Genomic DNA, 14,459 nt, shown 5'->3' on the forward strand with positions numbered 1-14,459 from the left:
GTGTGTGTGAGTGTGTGTGTGTGTGTGTGTGTGTGTGTGTGTGGAAAGAGATCAAATGCAGCAATGTGGTAACAATTGGTGAATTTGGTTGAAAGGTATATAGCTGTTCTTCTGGTCTTCCAGCTCTTTGTAAGTTTGAAATTATTTCAACATAAAAAGTTAAAAAAAAAGATTATTAATTGTCTACCTGAGGAAAGGTGTTCTTTTCCGCTTGAGTCACTGTCATTGAATAGAAACCATCTGACGGTGCCAAGGTGAAACTGTGGCCTCTAGGAGACAGAGCCGCTGGCAGACTTGGTAGATGAACTTGCAGGATTATTTATTGGTATAATACATAAACAAGGCTGAGTTTCTTATAAGTCTCCCTGAAGATTGTTACCTTATGTGGATAAATCATTTCATTTTGTAAACATTAACAGGGCTCCTGTTATGTGTCAAAATCTTTGCTAGGCACTGGGGCCCAGTGATGACTGAATCTCTTGTTCTCAGGTTATTGATAATGGGGGGGGGCAGTGATAAAAACTTAATATGAGACAGTAAAAATAGACGTGGAGAAGCAGACACAATAATTAAGATGATGTCGAGGAGGAGGGGTTGGCTTGGTGGAGGGGAGTGACAGTGAGACCCAGCAGTTTTCCACGTGGTGTGGGTAGAGGGAGGGAGCAGTAGAGATTCCTGGCAAAGGGACCAGTAAGGACAGAGGAAGGAGATGCAAGAAAACTTGGGCTGTTTGTGGGACTCTCATGCAATTTCACATTGTTGGAGTGTAATATAGCTTTTTGATTTTCAATTTATAATAATAAATTAAGTTTTAGTTTAGCTATGAATATTTATGACACTAAAATAGTATACAAATTAACACTATAAGAACTTACAATACAAATTGTTCCTTTCATAAGCTGTTCTTATTTTGTACGACATGGCATCTTATTATAACTTAGGATTCCTCTTTTGACCTTTGTACCTTTTGCAGCTTTTGTCAAATTTGAATATATTTTCTCTTTTTTAAGGAAAGAAATTCCCGTAATTCCCAGTGGTCACATCTTCGTATGCTTAGTAGTTGGTGGATCTCAGTTTGAGAATGAAAATGCCTTCAGTTACACATTACAACTGTAAAAGAGATATTTTGTTTTCAATTGGCGAAAGTGTTTTGGACGATCAAAATGAAAACAAAGGACAATCATCAAACAATAAAAAATACTGCAGTCTTTGAAACAAAAGCTTAATATTCTTCATGTGCCAGCTTCACATAAATTTGTAAGAAATATATTTAGACACCACAAGTAGATGGGCAAAGAACCTGATAAATAATTTATAAGAGGTGAAATAAAGATGACTAATAAGCATGTAAGATGTTCACCTTCAGTAATAATTTAAAAATTAATTCATAATGATAGTCCATTTTTTGACCTATAAAATTAGTAGATGTTTTTAAAAATTATAATCTGTGTTGATGAGAATTTTTAATAGTAGAGAATGATTGCAAGCAATATCCAACAGTGTGGAAATAGTTAAATAAAATATGCATTGATGTTGTGTGACATTACCTGGACATTCAAATGATGTTTTTGAAAAATTTTAAATAACAAATCCTTATGCTATCATATTAAATGTAAGAAGCAGTGAACAAAAAGTATGATTTCATCTTATCAAACTATACATAGAAGACTTTGATAAGTATGTTCTATAATAGTGGAAGATGTTATCAGTAGGAAAAACTGGGTGAGGAGGAGACAGGCCCTTGCAGTACTATTTTTGCAACTTTTCTGTAAGTCTAAAATTATTTCAAAACAAAAAGTTAAAAAACATATAGAAAAAGGACTGATAGGAAAAACAACAAAATCTTACTAGTAATTTCTAAATGGTAGGAAATTAAGCAGCTTTTCCCTTTCATTTAAAAAGTACTTTTCTGTAACAAAACAATTTTTTACAGCAAGTTATGTGTTAAATAATCATTACACGTACACAACCCCTCTCCCTAAAATTAGAACAACAGTAGAGCTAAACTCAAAAAAATTATGGCATCTACCACAATCAGTTTACTAGTCATTGTGGCAGCTAAACATAAAAACAGAAAAGTGAATGCTGAGAAAGGGTGCATATGCGTGGAGGATAATACAGAGACGTAAACTGGTTAGGGCTGCACTTTACAGGTGGATGCGAAGTGTGAGAGTAGATGGTAAAAATAACGGAGGTAGATTTAGGAGACTGTGGCACTGAGGATTTTATTTTAGTAGTAAAGAAGAGAACAAAGTCTTCTCAAAAGAGAATAGATACCTGCAGTATTTTATGTTAGAAGAGAATGAGGCTAATTCTCTGGGTGTCTAGGGAGCATAAATCATAGTAGGTTATGGGAGTATTCCCCAAAGGTTGGTTTTTAATAAGTTAAAATCATTTGCTCTAGATAACCACCTTCATACTTATTTTTATCATGGACCCCTTTCTAAGCAACTCAACTTTGCGATGGTTCAGGTCTTCTGAAGAAACAGCCTCTAATCTTAATGAGTGACCAAGGTAATCACCTACTTGAATTAAGTCCCTCTTGATCTAGACCTTCGGGTAAAACATTATTTGCTCCATATTAAATAAGGACATATAGAAAAATGAGTACACACAATGGTGTCACTAGGAGCTGCACCTGAAAACCTGTGGCATACTGGGCATTGTGGTCCTCAGTCTTTTCTCTCTCAAGGCCTCTGAGATGTATCACACCCTCCCTTCTATGCCCGGGGGCTCCCTATAGCAGTGATTCTGGGGGAGGTATGGTGAGCAGGGGCCATGGGGTTTGTAACAGTGCATCCCCATCACACTCAAGTCAATTCTGAAACTGCTCCCTTTCTCCTCCCTTGTCCCTTCTACCTTAAGAGTTATTGCTAGAACCAGGCTCCCTGACATTTATTTTAAAAGATTATTATTTTCAGCCTCCTTTCTTATGTCTCATTGGGAAGCCAGAGCTTGCTCCTTAGAGAAGCAACATGGTATCAGAAGTCATTCCTTGGAGAGAGACCATGAGGCTACACTTTAAATTTTGACCCTAATTCCTACTATTTCTGTCTCTATAATTAGGTTTTAAGCCCCTGGCAGGGAAAAGACCAGGTTTTATTCCACCCTGTCCTTTTTTTTTCAAAAAAAATTTTTAACCTTCTTCAGGATTAGCTTTTAACATTCAAAAAGGTAGTTACTTAGTAAATGTTTATTAAAAATGAATACTCTTCCTTAAGGGCAACTTTTATTCCTTCATGAAGGCACATCTATTCTCTGCTATGAAAAGAAAAAAAAGGAAAATGTTGCATAAGTACAAATTAAAATGGAAGATATAGAGTGTGTAGCTGAAAGCTAAGCAGCGGCTTTGATCTTTGGCTGAGAATTTTAAAACGATTAAAAGGGTTATTAAAAATAAGATCTGAAGGTCTAATGAGACTTAAAAAAGGGCCCAGGACTTTGTCTAAGTCTGCATAGGCTCCAGAAGGCTGCAAGGGCCTTGTAGTGCGTGGGCCATCACTGACGGGGACCCTGGCTCCCGTGGATGGGTTACGGGGGGTCCTGTGTCCAGAGCCTCTGCCCTCTGTGTGTGGACTGCAAGTGTTCCTCAAGAATGAAAACTAGGGAATGTCAGATTTCAGGACGTTTTTCTGTTACGCAGCTATACAGTGTCATTAACATTCTCATGCCTGGGGAAGATGAGCTTTTTAGGCCTGTTTGCTTCTCTGTGAAGGAGAGTAAAAATAATCACCTCATAGACCCAAGAAAGGATTAAACTGGCACGGTGCTGGTGACGTAGTATGCATATGTTGAATAAACAGTAGTTTTTATTTTATTCGCAAATTGAAATTTAGAAGTGTGTTACAAATGGTTAAGTGGGTTTGAGGTAGAATGACTAGAGCCGTATTACAGCTGAGCTTCGTTGTAGTTTAGACTGGCTTATGTGAGCGGAGATCAGGACATTGCTATCGTGGCTAACAGCTCTTAAAGGGAAAACAGTTTCTCAAAACCATGTGACTGGCATCCTCCTGGAGTTTTGGAACTATGATGCCCTTGTAGGTTGAGTGTTACCCAGCTCTTTTCCCTGTTACTCATTTAACATTTATCTCTCTTTTCTGCATAATGGCTATTAGGTAACCCAGAAGAGACATCCCAGCTTCCACCATCAGAAAGAAACCATTTCTTTCACATAATATCCACTTTTTCTAACTTGCATTAATTGATCCTTCCGTTGGCCTTCATTTAAGGCCAAGTAGCTTTGCAGGCCTTTGACTTATAAATGCCAAAGAGAAAGTCATTCATTAATTTAAAGTCAGACTCCTTGGATTTGAGTCATAACTCACTTTATAAGGATGCTTTAAAATTTTCAACCAATTTTTTTTTGCAATTTTTACATGTGCAATAAATTAAAAGCTATGATGGTTAAAAATCTGTCACAAAAATTGTAGAAAATAACATAGATCTTGGCAAAAACTTGTCCATTCATAGGACCAGATTTGTATACTTGCCAGGGTAGAACATAGATGCTGTGGCACCACCAGTGCCACCACTATCAATAGAAAATATTCAGTAAATATGAAATTACCTGTGAAGTTGTGCTAGGTGTCATAATATGAGAGTCACATCGAGAATAGGGACCAGGAATTACTAATAGACAATTGACAGATGGACCAAATACAAACAATAAGCAATTATCTATATGTAGGCACTGTGGTTTTCATTATATATAAGTAAGTTACACATTAAATTTTGGCATGTGGAAAAGGTTAATTATGTGACTGAAGCAGAGATTAGAAATATAGTTTAGGACTTTCACGTCTTGTCAGATTGATGCATAATCATAATAGTGTGACTATGGTCTGTTGAGTTTGTCAGGGCATAAAGCATTTCCGTTTTGATGGCCGCCAGGAGAGGACATCGGGCCAGTGGCAGGGAGAATGATTGTGGTTATTCTTTGGAATGTATTCTTCCCGGATGACCTGGACTCTGGCTGAGCCTGGTGCTAGTACATGAGGCAAGATAATGCCTAGTGCATTAGTTTCAGAATGTGCCATTGGCTGCTGTGACTGTGGGAGGGGTCTGGGAGAGGAACCTAGTATTTTTATACATGAAACTCCAGGGCAACGCATGGCTTCGGGAACAACTAAGAGGCATGCCAGTGCTAGAGAGATAATCAAGATGAGACCTTAAAGATAAAGATTGGTCAAGATTTATTTGGGTAAAGATTTAGCACCAAAAATTGCTTCAGAGATGAATAATAAATTTAATCTGTAACTGTTGTAAATTTCGTTTCCAAGTGCTACTGTGTTACCAACAAAGCCAGTAGACATTTAAAGAGAATTTTCAAGCTGGTAGTTTACCCAGACTTTCTACTTTAGCTTAAATGGGAGTGCCTCACATCACTCCTTATTCATTTCTGCAATTGAAAGGAAGTATTTATAGTATGTCTTACAGCCACTGAGGATTTATTTGTATTAACGTCATAATTTTGCAAAATGCCAATAAATGCTATGCCTTATATTCACTTCTCTGTTGGGCAGTTGCCTGAAAGAAAATGTTTCATTGTAAAATTTGAAGAAATATGTCATAACTAGTATTTCCAGAAGCCAAGAAACTGTTTCTACATTTATTTCTATATATATATATCTATATCAATATCTATATCTATCTTATTGTCCAATGGTCACACTCTCAAACATACTGATGTTATATAAAAATAGAAATTGACATGTTTAGATGGAGTTAATAAGATTAAAAGTCATACAAAAATTAAACATGCTCCCATTCTTAAAAAAAAAAGACTGCAATAAATGATGGTAAAAGCAATAATACTTTTCTTATACTGTAAGATAAACATTATCTTGATCAAGACCCATCTGTTCATTCTTGGATTTTCTAGTCTACTTCTGTGGTCAGCCTCACTCCTGGAGCACATAAAACAACACTGGAATATTACAAAGAAGACTGGCATAGCCCCTGTGCAAAGATGACTCACAAATTTGTAAAGTTGCCATATTTTTGCATAGTTAATTACTTCTTCCTTTGGGTTCTGATGGCACAGTATATACACATTAGCTGTCATCTTGCTGTATTATAATTATTTGTTTACTTCTCTGTCCTTCAACTGAATTGCTAAAAAAAGAAATTATTCTTTGTATCCATAATGGATAGCACATTGTCTGGCTTCTGAAAAGCACCCAGAAAATGTTTAATGAATGAATAAAAGCTTTATACTCTATGAGTAGGAAACATGCAGCAAGTCTTTGTGTTTATCCTGCTAACCCAGAAATTGATTCTGAAACAGTTAATCCTTTCTTCCTTTCTCACCTTGTCTTCCTGATGACAGAATTGCTATTTTAGTGTGATGCCCACATGGCCACCTCCTGTTGATAACTAGTGGGCACAACTCAGTTCCCTCAGTTCCATGATGGACAGATGGACAAGCCTGCTGTTGTTCTTGGCCATAAGACTGTTCCTGCCTATTCTCTCATGTGCATCAAACATGCCTTTCTTTGCCTCTTTTTTTTTTTTTTTCCCAGGACTGTACATATTTGCTCCTAATGCAGTCTGGGTGTATTTGCAATATTAAAGGCTGTAAGCAGGCTTTGGAAGACAGATAAGCACAATTATTTTGAGAGATGCATGGTATTGAACACAAAAGAAAAGCACTTGATGGAAAAAAGGCTGTAAAATATTGCTATTATTCAGCTGAAGAGGTGTCTGTGCTCTTTCTCTTCTACCATAGTGGGATTGAAATAAGGCTGTGATATGTTTCTGGAAAAAGATCCAGATAAATTGTTCAACTAGATGAATGCACAGAGTTATAATTCATTCAGATTTTATGTATAATCACATACATAAATAGTAGTTGCTTCAAATTAGCCATATAAACTAGAGTTTCATGGCTAAGATGTTGGCATGTTGCTTAATTTTCTAAACCATATACAACATTTAAAAACATTTTAACATAGGTATTTTCTTTACTAGAAAAATGAAAATGAGGAAAGAAATAGATATTTATTTAGTTTCTATCGTGGGTCAGGCATTTTTATACCTTTTTCTATATTTTTCAAATAATCCTCAGAACTACAGTGTGAAATAAATTTCATTGTGATTATTTTATAAAAGAGAAAACTTGGGATGAAAGGTAGTAAGTAATTTGCTCATGGTCACAGAACTAGGAAGTGACAAAACTGATTCCAAACCAAGTCTTCCCAACTCCTGAGTTTATTCTCTACTGACTCTATTGGATTAGCCAGCATATAGTCAGTTTTCAAGGAATTTGGAGTTTTATTATAAATAGTCATTTTTTTTCTTTTTTTTACATATAAACATGGCTCTCTTACCTTTATTTTTCACTTTATTTTTTTATATATTTTTTTTACATTTTTTATTGATTCATAATCATTTTACAGTGTTGTGTCAAATTCCAGTGTTCAGCACAATTTTTCAGTCATTCATGGACATATACACACTCATTGTCACTTTTTTTCTCTGTGAGTTATCATAACATTTTGTGTATATTTCCCTGTGCTATACAGTGTAATCTTGTTTATCTATTCTACAATTTTGAAATCCCAGTCTATCCCTTCCCACCCTCTACCCCCCCCGGCAAATAGTCATGTTTTTAAGTATTTTCCATAATTGTGAATGGTGTCTTGGATGCCAGCTAAGAATATTTCTGCTACGTGAGTTGGGGTACTTGCCCCCTTTTCCAGATGAGTAAGTAAGTTGATTGAAAATGATAGATAACCTGGTGCAGGGAGTGTGATCTCTGAATTTTTAGAATGACCAGGCTGGAAGCAGAGGGTTCAGTGTTTCAGAAACATCCTTCAGGGATGACTGGTCCACCTTAGATGTCAAGATTTGCCTTGGCTGATCTATTCGCCTAAAGGACCCATGCCTAGGCTAGCATGATGGGGTCTGACCACAGCTCTTGGTTTTATTCTTGCTTATTCATGGAGCACCAGTGATCTTGACTGATAAAGGAGGTGGAGGGGAGAATCAGTTCAGCCTTCTGGGGGTCTCTTAGCAAGCATCAGTTTGTGGCTAGATTTTTTTCTGAGGCCCGCTGAGAATGTTCTTGCGTCTATCCAGACCCTCGGAGCACCCTCGAACCGACTGCGCTTTTCTGTGGAGCAGGGGCAGTGCAGATCCTCAACTCCTCTGGCTGTCTGAGCACCACCACCACTCCCTCCCCTACTTTGACATGGTAGCAGAGTACACACTAAAGACATCCTGTGTGTTTGCTTCTTTCCTCATCCTACCCTCCACTGTGAGCTAGGCTCACCTTATCAGGGTGAAAGGACAGGTTACAGGACCAACTGCTGGTACCTTGTAACTAAGGAACATAGTTGCTAAATGGGCTTAACTCTATGCAGTAACAGAACTGCCAGTTGTCATCCTGGTTTCCTTGGGTAATGCAGACAGTGCCAGAGGCGATTTCTAACTGTTAGATGGTTCCCCCACCTCCCCGAAAAAGCAGTTTTCAGTTAAAGTATGCCTAAAAATGAGATTTAATCAAGATAGAGCTATCAATTGGCTAGGTAAAATTTGGCAAGGTAAAATTTGGCAACTTTCATTCCAAATGAGTTACAAAGGTGGTTGTAGCATTTGGAAACTGTCTTTTAGAGAGAGGCTTTGGAAAAATGATAATTCTATAATGTAGGCATCATTTCCATGGTGAGGAAGTGGTCATTATGTTAAAATAGATGTTTATTTCTCTCTCATCTCTTTTTCATATTCCTTTAAATAATGTGTGTTTTCCTATAATTTAAATTTAGTGATTAAAGTATAATTAAATAATACTTTGTCATTAATGAGAGAAAGGTCACCTTTAAAAAGTTGATTGAATAGTATGTTATTTCAGGACTGCAGTCGAGCCCAGTTCCTATTAATGAAGACTATTTCCCTTTTTCCCTAGGACAGTGGAATTAAAATAATCAGTTTTGTCTGTTTCTAGTCATGGCATATTCTAGGCTTCAGTAAATAAACCCAACTGAAAAATAACAGACTAACCAGCCCTGTCTATCACTTGGCTTGAAGCTGTCATTTTTTGTTTCAACGTTATATTCATGAGCATTAATATGAAAACTCTCTGTCAAAGCTTTGGTTCTTGTGTTTTGATTGCTTTAGAATGGAAATTGAAATACTGAATTTCAGAAATGACTTAGGAGGGGAGTGGAGAGAGCCCTGGTTGAGGAGTTGGGTGCTGGTTCTGGTCTTGGTCTGCTACCATGTATATGCCTGGACAAATCACTTTCAATTTCTTAGCATGTTCCCTTTCCTTTTAGAACCAAGATGGTTAGACTAGGTTGGTAGGGCAAATAGGTGCCTCCTTGTGTGCCAGCTCTGATCGACTGGTACTGCCTGCCTCGAGGGCTGTACTGGGGATGAGGGTGGGTCTCTTCCAGCTGCCAGGCAGCCTGGGAGCAAGAGAGCTACTTAGTCGCCATACCTGAACGCAACAACTTCTTAGGTCATTTTCTGCTTTTAGTATGATTTTCATGATTTATTTTTAATTTTCAACCTCAAGAAATGTTCTCTCTATACTTGAAGATATTTTGAAAATTTAAGAGCAGGGAGACCATAGTCTTTGAGATCATCTAGTGAAAACTAGGCTGATGTGTATAAAAGTGCCTTGTAAAATGTAGAGCACTATTTTAGTTATTTGAGAACAACATGGCTAATTAATGATAACCTTTCCCAACCTTTTTTTGGGGGGCCCCTTCCTCCCCAGTTTTCATGAAATTCTTTTTGCAGAAATTATGCAGCTTTTAAAAAGTTAATTTCTTAGAAGTTATTCTACTGACATTAAATTAAGAAAATTAAGTGTTAAGTTGTGTAGTGTAGGCAGTAAACACTGTAGATATTCTGAGAACTAGAGGGCTAGAGTCATCAGGGAATATTAAAAGAAGAGGTAGAACTTGCTCAAGACCTAAAGTGGGCTGAAGTTAGATAAAAGGGCATTTTTAGGTATGGGACAGAATTTAGATAAAGCATGGAATAAAACATCAGCACAATTTGGGACCATAAACAGGAAGTATAAACTGTTAGGTTCCAATAAAGAAAAACCTGGGCTGCTAATAATAATATTAACATTGATAACAGTTAACATTTATTTATTTTTCCACCAGTATTTTTTGAGTGTTTCCAATGTATCGGACCCTGTTCTAGATAGGGGATACAGCTTTTAGCAAAATGGACAAATAATTGATCTTAAAGAGCTTACATCCTAGTGGGAGAAAGCAGATAATAAAGCAATAAGTGAAACACATAGTAATTTAGAGAGTAATAAGTACAAAGGAGAAAAATAAACCAGAGGAAGGGACAATGGAATGAATGGTAGGGGTGGGCTGCAGTTTTGGATAGCGGCCAAGGAAGTGCTCAACAGGAGGGTGATGACTGAGTTATGACCCGAGTACCGCTCTGCAAAGTGACTTACAGATATGAAATCATTTAAATTTCATAGCAACTTTATGAGAGCAGGTACTATTAGCATCCTCATTTTACAGATGAGGACCTGAAACCGACAACTGAAGTCATCTAGAGTGCACAGCAGTCAACTGTAAGAGCTGGGACTTCAATCCAGGAAGTCTAATTCTAGAGCTGATCCTTTGCACCTACAAGTCTGGAAGGCAAAAGTCCTCGCCAAGGCTGTCAGAGGGCAGAGAACTGATAGAATTTTGGAGCTGGAGGGAAGTGACTTACTGTCTAATACAGTGGTTTTCAAAGGGGGTCAGAGTCACCTGGAGAGCTGGTTAGAACCTAGATTTTTGGACCCTGCCCCGCATTTTTGATCCAGTAAGTCTGGGGTGAGGCCTGGGCACTTGCATTCTAACAAGCGTGCAGCTGGTGCCGGTGTTGATGGTTTGGGAATCATCGGTTAGTCCGGTGGTTCTCAAACTTGGCTGTACGTTAGCTTCTTCTGGGGAGCTTTTACGACCTACCCGTGCCTTCATGCAGGAGATAATGAGAGCCTGCATTTAACTGGTCTGGGCTGAGACTCTGATTGTATTAAGGACTACAGTGCGCACAGAGGATTAAATACCCCAGCCTAGGTTATCCTTCATTTTATGGATGAAGAAACTGAAGTCTGAAGAAATAACTTCCCTTCTTGTTCTGGCTCCTGGTGTTCTGTCCATTGTTTCTTACTCTCCCACTTGGCTCCTGATTGTAAAAGGTCAGGGGATGTGTTAATCTGTTGACACACAGTGAAAGTTTAATAAATCTCTACTGTTAAGTGACTCATGTAGCAGGGAGTAGGCAACCACTGAAAGGTTTTGACCAGCGAAGTGACACAGTGAAAGTAGTATTTTAAGAGGACTCATTATTAGAAAGGGGTAGGATAAAGAGATTAGAGATGTGAAGATCTTTCTGTTGCGATGTTCCCGTAGAACCTTGCTACTGAAAATGTGATACAGGCCAGCGGCAGCAGCATCACCCGGAGCCTTGTTAGAGATGCAACTCTCAGGCCCTTGAGTGACCTACTGAGTTAGAATCTACATTTCACAAGATCCCCAGTGATTTGTATGTGCATGGAAGTTTAAGAACACTGCTTAGAACATCATATGACCACCATCTGGGCATGTAGGGTAGCCCTAGCGGGGGTCGAGGAGCAGCAGCAAATTTAAGTGGCTGAGCAGGTCAGCCTTTCCTGAAGCCTGTTCCTGGGGACACCAGTTCTCTGGGGTCTTTTTTCTCCCCGACTCTGGGATCTTAATAGTATTTGATGGTCAAAAAGGTTTGGCAAATACGAGGTTAAACAAAACTAAACAGGTTTCTTCATGGCTAGACTTCTTTAATCTTTTAATATGCTCATGCACTTTCTGAATCTCCAAGACAAAAACTGTATTGTGTAGCTGCTTCTATATTTATTGATCCTGGCAGTGAGTCTGGGGGGGCATCTTCACATGTTACTAGTTTGTGGAGCACATCTTGGTAAAGGTTCCAGACTTAGAAGACATTCTAGGCCCTGGTCATCTCACACTTCCTAAATTTAATGTCTGTTACTTATCTGTCCAAGTGCCCAACCTTTCTATCACTGGTCCAGGTATGTGACTTGACTTGTGACTCACTTTCATTGGCTGAACCCTATTTGGACAGAGTCAGGATAGGTCTGTGGGTTCTGTCAGTGCTGGTCTGGGAAAAGCATTCACGAGCTAGTTGCTGGTTATGGTGTCTGATGGAAATGGGGAGAAGATACTTGAAAATGTTAGGGTCACTGGTAATTTCCCAAAGTTTAATTTGTGGTATGAGTAAAATCAGGAGATGTGGCTGAGAGCGATTACTGGGTCAACAAAGAAGAAACATGGAAGCTTGACAATTATGGGGCACAAAGTCTGCCAGAAAATTTATAGTCAAAAAGAAAAGGAAGCAAATGAACAGATACATTTGGGAACTAGGGTTGTTTAAAGGCAGTACCAAATGGCTTTTCTGTAGATGATTTCTTCTGATGCCCTTTTTGAAAATTCATGGCCCCTTTTAACTCTGACAGGTTGATTATCCCACATTCTATAACTAAGAACACATTTGATTTTATACTCTCCAATAAAATACCAATGTTTTGGACAGCACTCTGTTTTACCTTCATGTATCCTTGACCTGAAGTTTCACTTTTTATTTTTTCAATGGCAGAGTACTTTCTACTCTTAGCCCTAAGGGGAAGGAAGATACTTTCTCAATGATATCCTTACTTTGGGCAGTAAGTTACATCATTTTTCATTTTTTTCTTCTCTGTTAATAAACCGGTGGAAAGTATTTTTGATTTGGACCCATCCATTCAAATGCTCAAAGGCTTTATTTTTTACTCACTTTCCCTGACATTTTAAAAATGTCATTTCTTGAAAAATCAGGGAAGTACTGTTATTTCTATTTATGACAGCAGTATAACTTTTCTTAGGAATTTTTCTCTTGAAAAATTTGATGTTGCTTTAATGGGTAAACATGGATATGTAAATGTTTCAAATCTGATTCAATTCCATTTCTCTTTGTTGAACCCTTAGTTGACAGAATTTCTTGCACTTCCAGGAGAAATTTTGAAGAGAAGGGAAAAAAATTTTTACAAATCAAGCAGCATATATTGAATTAAGTAGTCTTTGATCTCGTAAACTTCTAGAGGAGCTTAGTATCATTCCAATCCCCTTTTCTGGGTCTCTAAAATCTGTAGTTCTCAGAACACTAACGCTCGAATAATGACCCAGAGATCTTAAAAGCTACTAAGCCATCCCAGAGAAATTCAGTTTTTCTTATTTTACTAGACTTACTAAGGCAGAAAAGTAGACTGATTCATTACAGAATACACAGGGGTTGGCAGGCCCTAGAAGGAGGACCAAGGCGCTTGATGTGCCTGTTGTCAGGCTAACAATGGTGGGAGATGCAGTTTACTAGAAACGCCCCGACTCTTCAGCCGAGTGAGACGCGGGAGATTGTGGTAGCTGAGTGACTACCTCTGAACAGGCACAGAGGACTGGGTGGGTGCCATGGGAGCACCAGCTGCTGGATTTTGGACAGCATGGGTAACTTGTGCCAACCACACACCCTTACAGTCACAGGCAAGAGATACCAGAGGCAGCAATTGTCCCACATGCCAAAGGTATCTTACTAAAGAGCCCTACTTAACATACATGCTGAAGGCTGCCAGCATTTATTCTAGAAATATTTTCAACAAGGATTAGAATTGGCAATTCAAATTAAGCCTTGGGTTACTAGACAATAACATCACCTAAATACATGTGCGACATCCATCCAATAATGTGTTTGTCAAATACCAGCTTCTGGGCTGGGTGCTGGAATACCAAGGTGAAATAAGATAAACGTTGTCACTGCCGTCATATTGCTTGCTGACCGCGGTGGGTGCATATAAGTAAACAAGATAATATACCGTAGTATATTATGTGCTATGATAGAAGAAATACAGTGAACCATGGTAACGTACAGAAGCTGGGTACTTGACTTTTACTGAAGGATTCAGATAAGAAGAGGCATCTACATGAAGAGTGAACAGGCACTGGACTGATCAAGAGGAGCTGGGACCAGAAAGGGCATTCTGGCTAAGGGGACAAGTCATATACGGAAGTCTGGAGAAAGATCATAAAGAATGTTCTGTTTGGAGCATACAGATCTTGGGAAGAAGTGGTTAGAAATGAGGCTAGACGTGTAAACAGAGCCTAGACATGTGGGATTTTTCTAAACATTTGGCTTTAGATGGAAGGGAGAACCGCTGAAAAGTTTTCCAGCAGAAAACTGAGTAGGTATGCATTTTAAGATAATTCTGGCAGCATTCTGGAGAACGAGTTGGAGGGAGATAATAGTGGAGACAACAAGACCACTGGGGACACTGTTGCAGAAGTTTACATAAGGGAAGATGGTAGCCTGTATTGGCATTCTTAATGGCTGGTATTTTTGTATCTGGCACACTAGACTTAAAGTTAGTTACTTTAATGGTGTTTGCATCATTCTTTAACTCAATGTTCCAT

General features: G+C 38.4%; 1 non-coding gene across 1 annotated transcript; it reads left to right on the forward strand.

Annotated features, from left to right (window-relative positions):
- Positions 1-5,897: 5,897 nt before the first annotated feature.
- On the forward strand, positions 5,898-6,002 carry LOC116282837 (U6 spliceosomal RNA). The gene has a single exon (XR_004192390.1). It is a non-coding gene; the product is annotated as a U6 spliceosomal RNA (small nuclear RNA).
- Positions 6,003-14,459: the final 8,457 nt, after the last annotated feature.

The sequence above is a fragment of the Vicugna pacos genome, chromosome 13 (genome assembly GCF_048564905.1).
Source record: "Vicugna pacos chromosome 13, VicPac4, whole genome shotgun sequence".
In the NCBI taxonomy this organism is placed as follows: domain Eukaryota; kingdom Metazoa; phylum Chordata; class Mammalia; order Artiodactyla; family Camelidae; genus Vicugna; species Vicugna pacos.